The sequence below is a fragment of the Sciurus carolinensis genome, unplaced genomic scaffold, assembly GCF_902686445.1.
Source record: "Sciurus carolinensis unplaced genomic scaffold, mSciCar1.2, whole genome shotgun sequence".
Lineage (NCBI taxonomy): Eukaryota > Metazoa > Chordata > Mammalia > Rodentia > Sciuridae > Sciurus > Sciurus carolinensis.
Window position 1 is genome coordinate 3,301,790 of NW_025920120.1, and position 15,199 is coordinate 3,316,988.

The window sequence follows — 15,199 nt, forward strand, 5'->3', positions numbered from 1 at the left end:
AATCTCCACACTGCTTTCCAGAGTGGCTGCACTAATTTGCAGCCCCACCAGCAATGTATGAGTGTACCATTTTCCCCAAATCCTTGCCAACAATTATTGTTGCTGGTATTCTTGATGAACACCATTCTAATTGGGGTGAGATGGAATCTTAGGATACTTTTGATATTCATTTCTCTAATTAGTAGAGATTTTGAACATTTTTTCATATATCTGTTGATTCCTTGTAGGTCCTCTAGTGTGACATGTCTGTTCATTGCCTTAGCCCATTTGTTGATTGGGTTATTTGTATTCTTGGTGTAGAGTTACTTGAGTTCTTTATATATTCTGGAAATTAGTGCTCTATCTGAAGTATGAGTGGCAAAGATTTTCTCCCACCCTGTAGGTTCTCTCTTCAGATTGCTGATAGTTTTATTTGCTGAGAGAAAGCTTTTTGGTTTGAATCTATTCCAGTTATTGATTCTTGCTTTTATTGCTTGTGCTATGGGAGTCTTGTTAAGCAAGTCTGATCCTATGCCGTCATGTTGAAGATTTGGACCTGCTTTATCTTCTATAAGATGAAGGGTCTCTGGTCAGATTCTGAGGTCCTCGATCCATTTTGAGTTGAGTTTTGTGCAGGGTGAGAGATAAGGGTTTAGTTTCATTCTGTTGCATTTGGATTTCCAGTTATCCCAGCACCATTTGTTGAAGAGGCTATATTTTTTGCATATTTTTGGCCCCTTTGTCTAGTATGAGAAAAATTGTATTTATTTGGGTTTGTATCCATATCCTCTATTTGTACCATTCATCTACCTGTCTATTTTGATGCCAATACCATGCCATTTTTGTTACTAGTGCTTTGTATTATAGTTGAAGTTCTGGTATTGTGATACACCCTGCTTCACTCTTTCTGCTAAGGATTGCTTTAGCTATTCTGGGTTTCTTATTCTTCCAGATGAATTTCATAATTGCTTGCTCTATTTCTGTAAGGTACATCATTGGGATTTTAATTGGAATTGCATTAAATCTGTATAGCATGTTGGTAGTATGGTCATTTTGATAATATTAATTCTGCCTATGCAAGAACATGGGAGATCTTTCCATCTTCTAAGGTCTTCCTCAATATCTTTCTTCAATGTTTTGTTGTATTTATTGTAGAGATCTTTTACCTCTTTGGTTAGATTGATTCATATGTATTTTATTTTTTTGCAAATCAGGTTGTTTTCCTCATTTCCCTTTCAGAAGTTTCATCATTTATTTATAAAAAAGCTTTAGATTTATGTGTGTTGAATTTATAGTCTGCTATTTTGATAAATTCATTGATGAGGTCTAGAAGTTTTCTGGAGGAGTGTTTTGGATCCTCTAAATATAGTCATGTCATCAGTAAATAGTGACAGCTTAAGTTCCTCTTTTCCTATTCATATTTTTTAATTTCTTTATTCTGCCTTGTCGGGGCGCCGCGGACCCCTGGCCCTGGGTGTGGCTTGGCTGCCTGGGTGTGGCATAGCTGGCTTGGCTTACTTAGATGCGTATCCAAGATGGCACTTGGCAGGCTGCCAGTATGGTTGGCTTTTGCACAAACAACTGACATCATTTTGAGGAAGTTCCAGGGATTGGTTGAGTTCCCTCGTGGACAGTGCATGATCACTGCATGTCTGCATTTACTGCCTGTATCTGTTCATGCTCTCCCCTCGTGCTCAAATGCTGATTGGTTACAGTACTGTATATATTGGAGTGTAAGTTCCTCAAAGAGGAAGAACAAAGAAAGAACTGAGAGGAAGGGGGTGCGTGCAATAAAAGGGCTGAAAAGAACCAGGTGTCGTGTGTCTCTGTGGGCGGGGAGTGCGACAGATGGTGCCGAAACCTGGGAGCCCTAAAAATAACTCTAGAGTAAGTATAAGATAAGTATTTGATAAAGTAAATTAAACAGTAAAAAGGCCTTAAAAGTTCGCGGAGCAGCGACTAGTTATAAAGGTTCGCGGAGCAGCAACTAGTTATAAAGGTTCACGGTGCAGCGACTAGCTATAAAAGTTCATGGAGCAGCGACTAGTTATAAAGGTTCGCAGTGCAGCGACTAGCTATAAAAGTTCACGGAACAGTGACTAGCCAAGGGGTTTTATGTTAACTGTGTGTATGAAGTGATGGTAGATTTTCTGTGTAGTAAGTGTCTTTGTTACATCAATTGCGTGGCTTGTTTGTGTGCTTGGAGCTCTTAGTGCTGTAAGATTTAATCATAGGAACAGAACTGTCTAACACTGGAATGCAACAGCCTCTTAGGGAGTTGCTAAAAGGTCATGGAATGCCACTAAAAGCAAAAAACAGCTCAAACGTTCCTTGATACCATAGAGAAGGTCTCTCCGTGGTTTTTAAATGAGGGGCTATTAAATATTCCACAGTGGGAACGTAATATAGTAGCCATAGTCCCCACAAGTATTGGGAGATAATTGTTTCATGATTTTCTACATTCAAACCTAACCTGATTTCTCAACCAGGAAAAAAAGGGTTAAAAAGTCCTGGGTGATCCTCCCTCCCCCCTGCCTGGCCTTGTCAAAGCCTGCAATGGAATGTAAATTACAGCAGTCTCAGCGGGAAGGAGGAGGGGTAACCTAAAGAAAAGAAAAAAAAAGGTGTCCATTTTAAACTTAACTAACTTATTTTCTAGGATTCTTCATTTGTTTTGTTTTGTTTTTCTTTAATGCTGTATCTTTGAGCTCATAATTTTGATCCTGCATACCTAGGTTAATGATTTTTTTTTCTTTTTGATCAGTTCTATTTTTTATTCAACTGAAGTTTTTGAACATCTGTTTCATTGCAATGAACATTTACCTATATAGTTTCAAGGCCTTTGATTTTGTGTTATGTGTTATGTTGTGCTGTCTAATGTCATGTTTTGTCAAAACTGAGCGCTCCTAAAATTAAAATTTAAAAATGGATCCAAATACTTTTATTCACGTGATTTAAAAGGTTCAATTTAAATTGGGTAAACTAATAAAAGTAAAATATCTTTAAAAATAAATTGCAAGTCTCCAGGTGGTCAAACTAATGAAATGTTAATGGTAAACAATGTCTAATATCAATTGCTTCTAGGACTTTTCTTCAGCAGGAAAGAGGCAACGGATCCTGTTCAGGACACTTGTCTGATATCTTGGTTTTTATAAAATAAATAAATTGGAGTTAATATGTGTGGGATTACTCAAATGTGTTGTAGAGACGTCTGGTTAATTTACAAAGTTAAATGCTAATTGTTAAATAACATCAAGTACTTTTAACTCCTTAAATTACATGGGGTAACATACTTAAACATTATTGGTGTTTTCATAGGTTGGTAAATAAAAGGGTTTAGACTTGCTTTGTGTCATCACTAAACTAAAGACAAGGTTACTAAAAGTTATGTCCTAACAAGTGGAATTCTATATATAAAGGGTCCCAAAAGTTTCAACTGTGTTTCAATTAAGAGTACTATAAATAACAAAATAATTAATCTTATTAAAATAGGGTAATTTATCTAAATTCAAAAATTTCATAAGAGTTGTTTCAGAATGTAAACAAAAAGGGGGTCAACAGATAAAAAAGAAAAAATAAAAGGTTCTGGGTTTAAAAATGTATTTAATAAAAAGAAAAAGAAAATGTTTCTGGATAAAAAAGTCTGTGTGTAATAAAAGACAAGTTTCAACAAGTCTATGTGTAACTAAGTTGGTTGTATGTATGTAAAACAGCTAAAGCTATTTAAGGTTTTTCCTAAGGTGAAATACTAATGTTCTGATATAAGCCAAAGTTTAATCTATATGGTAAAATGACATGGTAAAATAACAAAGTTTTCTTAAAAACACTAATTCATTCTTAACTTTGTGTCTCTTAAGTTTTATTCTTTAGAACTATTGTCTTAAAAATAGGAGTTTATACAATTATGGTCAAGCAACTGTTAAAATTGTACTACGTTATAGAGTCTAAATTTTTCTTTAAAAACTAAAATTGGTAAGAACCAATTCCTCACTAAAATTAAAATAACTCTAACCACAGATGTACCTTATAACCCACAAAAACAAGGTATTTTTGAACATACACATCTCACCCTCAAAAATGCTCTTTATAAACAAAAAGGGGGAATAGAGGAGACCTTCAGGTCCCCTAAAGATAAACTTTCTCTTTGTCTCTTTGTTTGGGGTTTTTCAACTCTGGGTAATAAGGGTAACTCGGTGCTTTACTGGAGCTGCGGCTCAGTTTGTGTGTTTCCACGGAATAAACTAACTTACAACCTCTTTTTAGTCTCTTAGGAGGAACAGTTCAACTATGTAACAAAACAACTGCTTCTCTCAATTGTACTTCAGATTTGTGCTATCTCTCAATGTTAAAATGCTTCTAGGTTCCTGCTGGCAGACTTAATGTGTGTTCCTACCTTCCTACCAGTCCCAGTCTCTGTTACAGATGCAGAATTGCCAGTGTTACTATCAAAAAAGAGGAGAGAATTTGGCATCACAGCGGCTATGGTCACTGCAATAGTGGTTTCTGCAACAGCAGCACTAGCAACTGCCATACCTACAGCAACAGCAGTCAATCACTTGGCCAAAAATACAGCTGCAGCCTTACAGACTAAAGAGACCCTAAACCAACATCTAACAGCAGGCATACTCCTTATAAATCAAAGAGTGGACTTACTACAAGAACAAGTGGACATATTACAAGAACTTTTGGGACTGGGATGTGTTTACTCTTTAAGAGCTGTTTGTGCTACCCCCATTGTATATGATAATTCCAGCACCGCAGCTGGATTATCTAAAAAATTGTCAGCCTATCTTACTTCTACTTGGTCGTCTCAATTTGAAAATCTTACCTCACGACTTAGGGCTAAAATTGTCAAAGTTAATTCTACTAGGGTACAAATTGCTTCTATGTCTGAGCTGGCTAAATGGTTTTCTTCTGCTTTCAATTTTGTAAACAGTGGGCAAGCCTTGGCACTTTGGGATTTTTACTCCTCTTTGGTATCTTTTTCCTCACCCGCCTGGTTGTACAACTACGAGCCACCCAACAAATGGACCAGATTATTTTTCATCAGGCCATGACTGCCCTAGAGGCTGGCAGTTCCCCACAAGTATGGCTCTTGATGCTGGACCGGTAGTCAAAGACGGGTAAGGAAGGAGGTGACACCGTACCAACCTAAGACAGGAGCTGTAGCATGCTCTGCAGTTATCCAATGACGGGTAAGGACGGTGGTTGACCACTCCGCCTAAGACAGACACGGTCCCGAGCCTTTTTCTTGTAAAAGAAAAAAGGGGGAACTGTCGGGGCACCGCGGACCCCTGGCCCTGGGTGTGGCTTGGCTGCCTGGGTGTGGCATAGCTGGCTTGGCTTACTTAGATGCGTAACCAAGATGGCACTTGGCAGGCTGCCAGTATGGTTGGCTTTTGCACAAACAACTATCATTTTGAGGAAGTTCCAGGGATTGGTTGAGCTCCCTCGTGGACAGTGCATGATCACTGCATGTCTGCATTTACTGCCTGTATCTGTTCATGCTCTCCCCTCGTGCTCAAATGCTGATTGGTTACAGTACTGTATATATTGGAGTGTAAGTTCCTCAAAGAGGAAGAACAAAGAAAGAACTGAGAGGAAGGGGGTGCGCGCAATAAAAGGGCTGAAAAGAACCAGGTGTCGTGTCTCTCTGCGGGCGGGGAGTGCGACATGCCTAATTGCACTGGCTATAATTTCAAGGACAATATTGGATAGAATTGGTGAAAGAGGACATCCCTCTCTTGTTCCCATTTTTAAAGGGAATGATTTTTCTCCATTTAGAATGATGTTGACATGACCTTAGCAAATGTTTTACAAATGTTCAGGCCTTTTACAATGTTCATGTATGTTCCTACTATCCCTATTTTTTCTAGTGTTTTTAGCATGAAGGGGTGTTGTAATTTGTTGAACACTTCTTCTGCATCAATGGATATAACCACATGATTTTTATCCTTAAATCTATTGACATGATGGATTACGTTTATTGATTTACAGATGTTAAACCATCCTTGCATTCCAGGGATGAACCCCACTTGATCTTGGTGCACGATTTTCTTAATATGTTTTTGGATGTGGTTTGCCAATACTTTGTTAAGGATATTTGCATCTATTTTCATCAAGGATATTGGTCTAAAATTTTCTTTCCTTGATGTGTATTTATGTGGTTTGGATATAAGGGTGATATTAGTTTCATAGAATGAGTTTGGTAGGATACCCTCCTTTTCTATTTCCTAGAATACTTTGAAAAGTATTGGAATGAGTTTTTCTTTAAAGGTCTTGTAGAACTTGGCTGAGAATCCATCTGGTCCTGGGCTTTTCTTGGATGGTTGATTTTTAATGTCTTCTATTTCAGTGCTTGATAACAATCTGTTTAAATTGTGTATGTCCTCCTGGTTCAACTTGAGAGAAACATATGTCTCTAGAAATTTGTCAAAATCTTCGGTAGTTTCTATTTTGTTGGAATACAGATTTTCAAAGTAGCTTCTCATTATGTCTGTATCTCAGTGTTGTCTGTCATGATATTTCCTTTTTCATCACGAATTTTAGTAATTTGAGTTTTCTCTCTCCTTCTCTTTGTTAGTGTTGCTAAGAGTTTGTCTATTTTGTTTACTTTTTCAAAGAACCGACTTTTTGTTTTGTCAATTTTTTGAATTGTTTCTTTTGTTTCAATTTCATTGATTTCAGTTCTGATTTTAATTATTTCCTGTCTTCTACTACATTTTCTCTTATTCTGTCCTTCTTCTTCTAGGGCTTTGAGCTGTAATTTTAGGTCATTTAGTTGTCAACTTTTTATTCTTTTCTGGAATGCACTCCATGCAATGAATATTTCTCTTAGTACTGCTTTCATAGTGTCCCAGAGATTTTGATATGTAGTATTGTTGTTCTCATTGACCTCAAAAAATTATTTTATGTCCTCCCTGATGTTTTCTGTTATCCATGTTTCATTCAATAGCATATTATTTAGTCTCCAGTTTTTGGAGTAATTTCTGTTTTTTATTTTGTCATTGATTTCTACTCTCAATCCATTATGATCTGGTAGAACACAAGGCAGTATCTTTTTTTTTTTTTGCATTTCCTAAGTCCTGCTTTGTGGCATAACATATGGTCTATTTTCAAGAAGATTCCATGTGATGCTGAGAAGAAAGTTTATTCACACTTTGATAGATGGAATATTCTATATATGTGTATTAAATCTAGGTTATTGATTGTGTTGTCTAGTTCTAAGGTTTATTTGGTTGTTTTTCTTTGGAAGACCTATCTTGTGGTGAGAATGGTGCATTAAAGTCACCCAGAATTATTGTGTTGTGGTCTATTTGATTCCTGAAATTGAGAAGGATTTGTTTGATGTGCAGGGATGCACTGTTGTTTGGGGTATAAATATTAACTATCATTATGTTTTCCTGATTTATGTGTCCCTTAAGCAGTATGAAATGTCCTTCTTTATCCCTTCTGACTAACTTTGGCTTGAAGTCCACTTTATCTGATATAAGGATGGAAACCCCTGCTTTTTTACTGAGTCCTTGTGTGTGGTAGTTTTTTTCCCCATCCTTTCACCTTTAGTCTGTGGATGTCTTTTTCTATGAGATGAGTCTCTTGCAGGCAGCATATTGTTTGGTCTTTCTTTTGAATCCATTCTGCCAGTCTATGTCTTTTGATTGATGAGTTTAGGCCATTAATGTTCAGGGTTATTATTGAGATATAATTTGTATTCCTGGTCATTTGGGCTTTTTTTTTTTTGGTTTTTAAGTGTTCCTTGGTTTCACCTTTGAGTGGGTTTTTCTCTAAGGTAGTTCTTTCCTTTGCTGACCTACATTGTTGTTTTTCATTTCCTCCTCAAGGGATATTTTGTTGAGAACATTCGGTAGTGCAGGCTTTCTATTTGTAAATTCTTTTAACTTTCGTTTATCATGAAAGGATTTTATTTCATCTTCAAATCTGAAGGTTTGTTTTGCTCGGTATAGGATGATTGGTTTTCAACCAAGTTCTTTCAGAGCTTGAAATATGTTGCTCCTTGCCCTTCTAGCTTTTAGAGTCTGGGTTGAGAATTCTGCTGCTCTCTGTATTGGTTTCACTCTATATGTAGTCTGATGCTTTTCTCTTGCAGTCTTCAAATCCTATTTTTATTTTGAATGTTAGGTATTTTCATTATAATGTGCCTTGGTGTGGACCTGTTGTGATTTTGTGCATTTGGTGTTCTGTAAGCCTCTTGTATTTGATTTTCCACTTCATTCTTCAGGTTCAGGAAATTTTATGATATCATTTCATTGAATAGGTTGTTCATTCCTTTGGTTTGTATCTCTGTGCCTTCCTCAATCCTGATAATTCTTAAATTTGTTCTTTTTATGATGTCCCATAGTTCTTGGAGATTCTGTTCATGATTTATTACCATCTTCTCTGTTTGGGCAACTTTATTTTCAAGATTAAATATTTTGTCTTCATTGTCTGTGGTTCTGTCTTCCAAGTGATCTAGTCTTTTGGGGATGCTTTCCATAGAGTTTTTTATTTGGTTTATTGTTTCCTTCATTTCAAGGATTTCTGTTTTTTTTTTTTTTTGAGAATCTCAATCTCTTTATGAAATTATCTTTTACTTCCTGCAGTTGCTCTGTCAACTGCTTATTGGTATTATCAATCATTGCCTGCATTTGCTCTCTTATCCAATCCTTTGCTTCATGAATCATCTTAATCATGTAAAATCTGAAATCTTTCTCTGACATTTCTTCTAACATATTGTCATTGGATTCTATTATTATAGAATCTAGATTTGTTTGGATCATTTTCTTCCCTTGGTTTTTCATGTTGTTTATGTATCTTCCCCTCTAGCAGTGCAGACCTGGGATATTGCTGTTTCCCCCTTATAAGCTTATAGTTTCCCTGTAGGTTTCCAAAACCTTTTCTTTAAGGGTAGATTAATATTAGCAGTGCCCAATTCAGACACTGTGCAGTCCTAGACCAAATAACCCCTAAAGGACATTAACAATATTGTCATGATAAACAGAATGAGTTCAAATATTATCTTCAGTATAACAGACAGATTTGCAATAAGGTCTGCAGTTTCTAATGGAGGACAAAGAGGATGCAGAGGGATGTAGGATGTAGCTGTTAATGGGATAAGAAAAGAATATACAGAAGTTCTAGGTAATAAAAAGGGTGAGAGTATAATCAAAAGAAATTGGATGTTAGCATGCAAAAAGTTAGAAAGAGGGAACTCTCTGAGGGAACAGGTATACAAAAGGGAATAGAGAGCAAGAAAAGTAAAGAAATAAAATCTTAAAATTGTCCAATAAGGAGAAAAAAGAAAATCTATGAGTCATATAGTACTCAAACCTCCCAGTAGTCAGTAGTCTGATGCATGAGGGGTACCTGACAATGAGCTTCAGGTCTCCAGTAGATGTCTCAGGATGGGATTTGCCCCACCTAAAGATCGGAGCTATGGCTTCCAGGATTATGCAAGATGACTGCTCTGGCTTCCAAATGTGCTGGCAATGGGGAGCTGCAGCTCAGGGTGTGGACATGTTTGACTAAAGGGCCTGGTGGTGGGGTGCGGTTAGTCAGACAGTGGTCCTGGAGGTCAGGTGTGTTTCGTGTGGTTGCGGGATTCTAAGAGTCAGGGTGTGATAAGTCATTCTCTGCTCTCGGTGATAGGGTGCAGTCAGTTGGTCTGGGGATCCTGGCGGCAGGGAGCAGTCAGTCAATGTGAGGGTCCTGTAAGCAGGGAGTTATTAGTTGGCCTGAGCTTTCCTGTAGATGGGGCTCAGTCAGTACAGCCAAGGGTCCTGTGTGGCCTGGCTCTTGACTCAAAATGACAGCAACCACATGTAACCAAACCTGCGGGTACTGTGTCACCCTCTTTCCTTTTTCTACCTCCCTCCCTTCTACCCATTCCACATTGTCTAACCTACTGAAATTCCATTATTTCTCTTGTGTCCTTTTTAACATGTTTTAGCTTCCACATATCAGAGAAAACATTCAACTTTTGATTTTTGGAATTGGGTTATTTCACTTAGCATGATAGTCTACAGATCTGTATATTCACTGTCAAATGCCATAAATTTATTCTGTTTTGTGCCAAAGTATTATTCGAGGGTGTATATATACCACATTTTCTTTATTGATTCATCTGTTGCGGGGCAACACATTTGGTCCCATTGCTTAGCTATTGCAAAGTGAGCTGCTTTAAGCAATTGATATGGGTACATGATTTTAGTATGCTGATTTTAACTACTTTGTGTACTGAGGAATGGGATAACTTGGTCAAATGGTGGCTCCATTCCTAGTTTTTGAGGATATCCATACTGCTTTTCAGGGTGGTCGCAACAATTTGTATTTCCACAAGCAATATATGAGTGAACCTTGTTCACATGTGTTCATGAGCTCATGAAATTTAATGTTACTTGTATTCTTGAAAATTGCCATTCAATATGATGCAAAATCTCAGTGTGCCTTTAATTTGCATTATTCTAATAGCAAGAGAGGTTGAACATTTTTTTACGTATTTGTTTCCCATTTTTATTTCCTCTTCTAAAAAGTTTCTCTTTAATTTCTTTTTCCATTTATTAATTTTTTTACACTAAGCTTGAATTATTGTCTGTCCTGGAAAATAACACCCTATCTGAGGAGCAGATACCAAAGTTGTTTTTTTTTTTTCCCAATGTATAGATTTTTTCTTCATGCTCTTGATTGTGTATTTTGCTATGAGAAATTTTTAGTTTGATGCCATCACATTTATTGTCTTGATTTTTTTTTCAGTACTGGGGATTGAACCCAGGGCCTTGTACTTACTAGACAAGCACTGTCAGTGTTTCCGGGACCCCCAGCCTTGGGCATGGTCAAGATGGTGCCTGGCACTGAGCCAAAAGCGGCCAGCTATACAGTAAACAACCAGTGAATTCCAATGATTGGCTAGTTAACGATGTGATTAGAGCATGCCCCCCTCGTTTACCTATTCTATACCTGCAGCTGTCTGCGCGTTTACCTCGTGTGCTCTCCCCTGATTGGTTGAGGTGTATATAAGCTTGATGGGTGGGGGAGTAGCAGAAGAAGCTGGGAGTAGGAGCAGAAGCTGAGAGCAGAAGCTGAGAGAAAGAAGCTGGGAGTAGGGGCAGAAGCTGAGAGAAGAAGCTGAGAGCAGAAGCTGAGGGCAGAAGCTGAGTGAAGAAGCTGGGAGTAGGAGCAGAAGCTGAGAGCAGAAGCTGAGAGCAGAAGCTGAGAGCAGAAGCTGAGGGCAGAAGCTGAGAGCAGAAGCTGAGAGCAGAAGCTGAGAGAAGAGGCTGAGAGTAGGGGTAGAAGCGGAGAAGCGGAACGACCGGCGCAGGCGAGAGTTAAGGAGAGGGAAAGAGAGCGAGAGAAAGGGATAGATAAGAAGGAAAGAAAGGAAGACTGTACGCAATATACTTCCAAAGCTTCAGACGTTTGTTGTGTCTCTCTCTGAGGGCAGAGGGAACACGATAAAGCACTCTACCAACTGAGTTATAACCCTAATCCTTGTCTTTTGATTTTAATTTTTGTGTTTTAAGTATCTTTTTGAGGAGTCAGTTTCTTCTGGTGTGTGTAGCATTGCTGATCCAATATTATGTCCTTGATCCTCATTTAGTGGAGTTTTGTGTAGGGTGAGAGATAGGGTTAACTTTCAATATATTACATGTGAATTTCAATTTTTCCAGCACCCTTTGTTGAAGAGGCTATCTTTTTTTCCAATGCATGTTTTTGGTCCCTTTTTTTTTAGTATGAGATAACTATATTCATGTGGGTATGTCTCTGTCTACTCCATTGGTCTCCTTGCCTCTTTTGTTGCAAATACCATGCTGTTTTGTTACAATAGCTGTAGAGTATAAAGTCTGTATCATGACATCTCCTGCTTCACTTTTCCTGCTGAGGATTTCTTTAGCTATTTTGGGTTTCTTGTTTTCGTGATTCAATTTTATGACTTTTTTTTTTATTTCCCTGAAGAAGGTCATTGGAATTTTGATGGAATTTTCACTGTGTCTGTATAGTGCTTTTGGTACCATGGCCATCTTGGCAATAATAATTCTGCCTATCCAATAATATGAAAGTTTCTTCCATCTTCTGAGGTCTTCCTGAATTTCTTTCTTTAATTTTTTTTTTCACTATAGAGATCTTTCACTTCTTCTGATAGATCAATTCCCAAGTATTGTATTGATTTATATTTTATGGGTTATTTGAATGGGTTAGTTTTCTTGATTTATTTTTCAGCTGATTTTTCTTGGTATGTAGGTGTACAATTGATTTATGAGTGTAAATTTGGAATCCTGCTAATTTTCTGATTTACTTTGTGAGTTCTACAAGGTTTCTGGTGGGCTTTGGGTGTCTTGTAAATCTAGGATCATACTGTTAGCAAACAGGGATAGATTTAGCACTTCTTTTCCTGTGTTTCTTCAATTTCTTTCTTTTGCCTAATTGTTCTGAGTAGGTATTCTAAGACTATGATAAGTAGATTGGGAAAGTGGGTATAACTTCTTGTACTTCATTTCAGAGGGAACGGTTTCTGTTATTCTCTGTTTAGTATGCTGTTGACTGTGTTGTTGGTGTATATAGCTTTTACAATACAGAGTTATGTACCTTCTATCCCTACTTTTTCTAGGATTTTGATCACAAATATATTATGCATTTTGCCAAATTCTTTTCTTACAGCTATTGAAGTAATCATGTGATTCCCATCTCTAAGTCTATTGATGTGATGGATTATGTTTATTGATTTCCTTGTGTTAAAAGAAACATGCAGCCCTGGGAAGATCTCCATTTGATCATGGTGCATACCTTTTTAATTTTTTTATGTAGTTTGCCAGTATTTTACTGAGAATCTTTTATCTATGTTCATCAAGAATATTGGTGTAAAGTTTTCTTTCCTTAATATGTCTTTGTCTGATTTTCATATCAGTGTGATATAAACTACATAGAATGTGTTTCAAGGAGTTTCCTTCTCTTCTTTTTTGTAGAATAATTTAAGGAGTTTGGTATAAATTCTTTAAAGTCTGGTGTTACTCACCTGAGAATCCATTTGGTCCTGGGATTTTCTTAGTTGGTAGTCTTTTGATGGTATCTTCAATTTCATTACTTGAAATTGATCTGTTCACATTTTTTATATAATCCTGGTTCAATTAGCATATGTCATATTTCTTTAGGAATTTGTCAATGTGTTGAAGATTTTCTATTTCATTGAAACATAAATTTTCAAATTAGCATTTGATTATCCTTTGTATTTCAGTAGTACTTAAAGTGATATGTCCCTTTTTAGCACAGATTTTAATAAATTAATTTTTCTGTCTCTTGGTTAGCTTGGTTAAGTGTTAATTGATTTTACTTATTTTTTCAAAGAACCAACCTTTAGATTCATTATTTAGATTCATTTATTTAAAAATTGATTTTAAATAAATCTCAATTTCATTGATTTTGGCTCGCTCTGATTTTAACTATTTTCTGTGTTATACTGATTTCTGTGCTGATTTGTTGTTTTTGTATTGGGGCCATAAGATGCAATGTTAGATTATTTATTTGGTGACTTTCAGGTTTTTTTGATGTATGAAGTTTTTTGATGTATTGAAAGTCCAATGTTATGAACTTTCTTCTTAAAATTGTCTTCTTAGTGTCCTGGAGATCATGGACAGTTTTGCATCATTATTCTCTTTTGCCTCTATGTAATTTTTATATCAACTCTAATTTCTTCTACTCTCCATTCATCATTCACTAGTGTGTTTTTCAAACTCCATGTATTTGGGTAAGTTTTATTTATCTTAGCCCTTATTTCTAATTATTTTACCATTATGATCTGATAGAATGCAAGGTATTATCTATTTTTTGAAATTGCCTAAAGTTTCTTTTTGTCCCAAAATATGGTCCATTTTAGAAAATTTTACAGGTACTGCTGAGAAGGAATTGTATGCAGTCACTGATGGATGAAATATTATACATATATTAATATAAGTATGAATATATAGACTAAATTGTACTTTTTTAGTTCTGTACATTGTTTATTTAGTTTTGGTTTGTATACTCTCTCTAATGATGAGAGATGATTATTAAAATCACTGAATATTATTGTCTTGTGATCTTTTAGATTCTTGTTTTTGAGAAGGGTTTGTTTGACATATGAAGATGTTCAATTTTAGGGGTATAAATAGTTTCAACAGTTACTTTTATTATTTCAAAACTCCCTTAAGCATTATGAAATGAACTTCTTTGTCTCTTTTGATAAACTTTGGCTTGAATCCCACTTTATCAGATATGAGACTAGAAACACCTGCTTGCTTATTGATCCATGTGAGTGAAAATTTTTTACCATCTATTTATCTTCAGTCTGTGAATGTCTTTGCCTATGAGCTGAGTCTGTTGGAAATAGCATATTGTTGAGTCTAGTGTTCTAATACAATCTATGTCTTTCGATTGATAAATTGAGCCCATTAAAGCATAGAATTATTATTTTATTTCCTGTCATTTTGATTTACTTCTCATTTTAAAATTGAATTTGATTTCCTTTTGATTTCTTTTATATAGATTCATCCTCTGATGATTTTCCTGTTTTCTCCATGTCTTCTTTATGAAATCTTTTATTGAATATGTTTTGTAGTTCCAACTTTCAAGCCATGAATTCTTTTAACTTTTGTTCATCATGGAAGTTTTTTATTTTATCCTCAAATATATACCTTAATTTTCCTGGATATATTATTCTTGGATAGTGTACATTGCCCTATATAGTTCTGTGCAAAACATTTTAAGCCCTCCTAGGTTTTAGCATTTGGGTTGAAATATCAGGTGAAATCTACAATGGTTAATTTCTAAATGTTACCAGTCATTTCTCTCTAGCTGCTTTTCAAATTCTGTCCTTTTTCTGTAACTTAGGCATTTTTGTAATAATGTCCTGTAGTACTTTGACAATTTGAATTGTCAACTTGACTGAATTAAGAGATGCTGATGATTAAGAGGCCTCTGGGTGTGTCAACAAGGGTGTGTCTAGCAATGATTGGAACATGGTATAGTGAACTGAAGTGGAGAACCTCCCTAAGCATGGATGGCACTGCCCAAAAGGATGGAACAAAAGCTGGAAGAACAAGGAAGCAGATACAGATGCAAGCTTGGCTCTTCTTGAAGGGTTCTTGATCAGTGCTTGGATCATCCAAGGATATCAGACTCTCGCTTCTTCACTCTTCCAAAGTGATCTCTGCCAGTGATTCTCCATATAGTTTCCAGAAGCCTTGTTCTTGAA